Raw genomic sequence first — 4,717 nt, forward strand, 5'->3', positions numbered from 1 at the left:
CCCTATCATGATCCCAATTCTACCTTGCAAGTCTGACTAGACCAGAGGATGCACACTGGTACAGAAAGGAACTGGAAACACAGGGAATCAAGGGTGGATGATCCCTTCGGGTCCAGTAGTGTGAATGATGATACTGGGAGGGTGGAGGCAGAGTGAGTTGGAAAGGGGGAACCGATTACAAGGATCTACATGTGACCTCCTCCCTGGGGGGTGGACAACAGAAAAGTGGGTGAAGGGAGACATCATACAGGGCAAGATATGACAAAATAATAATTTATATATTATCAAAGGTTCATGAGGGAGGGGAGAGCAGGGAAGGAGGAGAAAAACTGAGGACCTGATGCCAGGGGCTTAAGTGGAGAGCGAATGTTTTGAGAATGATGAGGGCAATGAATGTCAAATGTGCTTTACACAATTGATGAATAGATGGATGGTAATAAGAGTTGTATGAGCCCCTAATAAAACTATTAATATATATATGGCATACTTGAAAGACAATAAAATATTGAGAAAGACCAAAAAAATGCTTCTCTTCATTGTTTCTGCACTTCTTTTTTCAAGAAACAAAAAATTCAGAGTCAGCCCTAATGCAGCTTTATGCTTATCCTGGTTTTTGCAAATCTCTTTCACAATCCAAAATTTCACCTTTAAAAAAAAAGAAAGAGAAAGAAAGAAAAAACAGTTTTTAATTCTCTGGTGAAAAAATCCACAGAACCAGGGCAGTTCAAGTCCCTGTAGAATCGTTATTCTTTCTTTTCCTGCACCAGCGTTGGCCTTTGCCGTCTCCCCCCCCCCCCAGCCCCCCAGTCAGCATCCTGCTCTGGCATTCCTTGCGTTGTTTCCCAGGGGTCTTGTCCTTCTCATAAGGGCCATGTTGCAAGTCTGTGTTTAGGTTCATTTTTCTTTGCAGAATCCAAAGAATCATAAATCATACTGAAGCCAGTAGGCTTGCCACCACCAAAATGAGTTCTACATTCGAAAACAAAATGATGACATCTGGTGTGGTCTTGTACATTTTGTCTAGTTTTTATGAGTTTCTGTCTTAGGCACTGTCGCTTTCCCAGGGTGAAGGACATCAATGACCATTTGTTTTCCCTGAAGTCATTGGTTGGTCGTGAACTTCCTGGTCTGGATGGTTACTGTGTCTTTCATGATGGTGGACGACTCTCAAGCTTGATATATCAAGGGTGTCACGTGCTATCCTGTGGTCAGTGACTCTATTCGGGGTGAAGTTATATGTCCGTATTCTCTCTGATTAGGCTCTGGTTCCCACACGCAGTTTCCTAGCACTTCGTTGTTGACACTTCTTTTTCTCAATCATCTGCTCGTAGAGCTTAGCTCTCAGCACACGAAGGGCTGTTTCTTTATTTTTTATCTGTGATCCCTCCTGTTGGCATTCTCCTGCTATCCCATCATCAGCTGGTATAGAATTCAGAAGTTCGAAGGTCCAGTGTTTATAGCTTGAGTAATTCTGGTACATGTCAGCTTTTTTCAGGGTAAATTGTTGGCAAATGTCTCCTCCAGTAGTCCTCCCCAATGTTGCCTCTCAAATCACATCATATTTGTCATGTTTCTCCTTTGGCACTGAGCTCTGGGAGAGCTCATGGTATAACATGTTGAGTTTTTGATCAAGAGTTTCCCTTTCTTCGAGTTCAAGTCCTGGTAAATGCTTTTCATCTTGTTTGGTTACACTTATATACATTGATTCTAATTCTTCAGTTGCACCTTTGGCCTCCTGGATTTCTTGATAAACATCAGCTAGTGGTGCCAACTCTACATACCTTTGGTTCCAGGACCTTTGATCGCCTTCATTCACAGAGATATGCTGTAAACACTGATCAAGTTTTTGGTACTCTTAGGTGAGATCCACCATATATTTCTGGAGTGCTTTATGCTTCCACAGTATCTGGGTGTCTTGATGACAATATCTTCTGGACCAACTCTTATTTAACAGAGAATAGAGAATAAGATTCTCATTTTGTCTAAAAATCCACATTTTTGTGTTAAGATGTATCTGTCTGAACTGTTTAGAAGGGAGGTGGATGTGCCATTGGTGGTAACCATGGAGAGAAGAAGATTTAAAAAGCCAAACATAAAGATGATGGTTCATCTCAGCATCTCCAGGACCACCATGACTGCAGGAGTCAGATCCGCGCAGAGAGAGTGTATTTCCAACCAAGGTTTACATACACCCTAGAGATATACCAGTCCCCTAATTCCAAAATGTCACCTTTAAAGACATAAATTAATTATAGAATATAGACATCAAAAACAAGCAGATTTGGTGAAAATTAATTATCTACAACATTCTCCTGCGTTCTGAATATGATTAAGACAAATTCTTCAACTTAGCAAGGCGATATTGAGTCTCCATGAGATGACATAAAAATGAAACACACTTCACTGTGGTAGAGCACAGTACTAATTAGTCATGAGTACTGAAGTCCAACCGGAGCATACATGACCGTGTCTCTACTACCCCTGATAACACAACACTTCTGTACATGTTTCAGCTTCAGAAGTCAACACGAAGTTCGAGAGGTATTTACTCCATAAGCACATTTCCTGGGAGATGTCAAGTGAGGAAGAAAGCGCAGAAAACATGCCTTTGGGGAAGGGTAAAGAAAAACATTTTTCTTAAACAAAAAAGAAATGTTTTTAAATGGCTGCTTTATGTAGAACTGAAGTAACAAACAGCTTGAACTCTGCAACATTGATAAATTAAGCTTAATCAATCATTCAACTGGGTCTCACTCAAAAGTTGGTCCCTTGTTCATATGTTGAAGAAACAATAAAGGGGTTTCATCTCTAGGTTTAATTCCATTAACAAATAAGTAGTAAGTATGGGAAACCTATAGGGAAAGATGGAGTCTTCTGGGACTCTGAAAAAGACAAGGATTGGAATCTAAAAAAAGAAACCTCCATGTTGTCTATGATCTGTAGACAAAGACCACCAGGAAACCACCTTCCATTTTTGTTTTGCTTTGTTTATTAGAAGGTGGTTATTTTTTTAACACGTTGCAATGAAGACAGACTTACACTATGAAGACCAGTGGAACATTTCAGTGCCAAATATTGTTAGAGGGCTGCATAAATGTGGGCCTGTGTTGGATACTTCTGAAAGAAGGCTGGAAAAGTGGAGCTTTGTTCTGAATATGATGCTGTCAAGAAGCTGGGACATTTGTTCACAGGCTTCCTTTATCAATCTAAGTTATAAGTCGCTGAGAAAAGAGTACAGCTAAAGTTTTCTTTATTCAAGAAGACTGATACAATGGGTCACTTTGGGGCAAATGCATGCTTTTGACTGTGTTTGGACAGGATTAAACAGTTATTTTTTTAATGTCTTGATCTATCACTGTCACAGAGTTGGCTGCTCTGATGATGATGTTCTGTGAAATTGTTTTTGTTCAGAAGGAGAAGACAAGGACCAAGATATAGTGGATAGAACCAGGTTAATTTCTAGCTGGCAAGAGCTGATGTTGTGGTTCTTAATGCTGCAGATCTAAGAAAAGCAAAATTTAGAAACATTAAAGAAAAATGGCTCTGACTCAGCACTCATTTTGGTCTACAGAGTCATTCTCCTAGGACACAGATCTTTGGAGTATAGGTCAGAAGAGAGGAAATAAAACTCAGTTCCCTTCAACTCAAAGATTCCATTACTCCACTAATCCATGGTACATACTATTCAGTATGACAGCACATTTCCAACCCGGCCAAGCAACAAGACATGCATAACATGAAACACAACAGGCAAAAAGCTCTTCTGTAATTACTTGCTACACTGCCCTCAACATGACCAGACTGTATTTTCTCTCTTTCCCCTGCCTCCAGGCTCCACTCCCTCTCTTGCATAAGCTCTTCATCAGAAACAGGTTGGCCCTGATCTATTTCGACAAGCATTCTTCCTTACATCTGCTGATGACCCCTTTCAGTCAGTTCCTGCACACATCTCCCGTCCCTCTAAGCTTGCCCTGCTACACCTATAAGGACCACCTGCACTCGCTCCTCCCAGGGGGTCTGGTCCTATGACCAGGACAAATGACAACCTTGCATGTTTAGGTTTGGGGCATAAGAACAGATGGAAGATACTAAGGCCACCACTATAGTGAAACTGGCGTCACTTGGGAAAACTCTGCACCACTCTATCTCTCAGTCTCAAAAGAGCAGGGGCCTTGGAAAGCAATGTGAATTGACAAATATGTGTTCATAATCAATCACTATATTCTAATTTAGAGGATAAGTGGAACCAGGGAAATTCCTTTAAACCCCTATTTTGGTTAAAGGTAACATGGAATTTGACTGTACCCTAGGAGAGCAGGAGCTATTTCTCATGTTCATCACTATTATCTTTGGAAGTGTCGAACACATGGCCTGGCATACCCAAATCAAACCAGCTACCACAGAGTTAATCCAAACCATCACAACCCTGTAGGAGAGAGAAGAACTGCCCCCTAGGACTTTCACACGGCGTTCTTTCTAGAAGCAGACTGCCACATCTCCTCCCTCTCTAGTGGAACTGCTGATGGATTCAGACCACACACCTTTGCGCTAGCAGCCAAGTTCTTGAGTCACTGTGTAACCTAGGACAGAGATTCTCAACCTGTGGGTCATGCCCCCCATTAGGGATCAAACAACCCTTTCACAGGGGTCACCTAATATGTCCTGCATATTAGATATTCACATAACGATTCATAACACTAGCAAATTACAGTTATGA

General features: G+C 41.3%; 1 pseudogene; it reads right to left on the reverse strand.

Moving 5' to 3' along the window:
• Nucleotides 1-1,255: 1,255 nt before the first annotated feature.
• LOC142451584 (peptide chain release factor 1, mitochondrial pseudogene) lies at nucleotides 1,256-2,110 on the reverse strand (annotated as a pseudogene).
• Nucleotides 2,111-4,717: the final 2,607 nt, after the last annotated feature.

This window comes from Tenrec ecaudatus, chromosome 6, assembly GCF_050624435.1.
Source record: "Tenrec ecaudatus isolate mTenEca1 chromosome 6, mTenEca1.hap1, whole genome shotgun sequence".
Classification (NCBI taxonomy): Eukaryota; Metazoa; Chordata; class Mammalia; order Afrosoricida; family Tenrecidae; genus Tenrec; species Tenrec ecaudatus.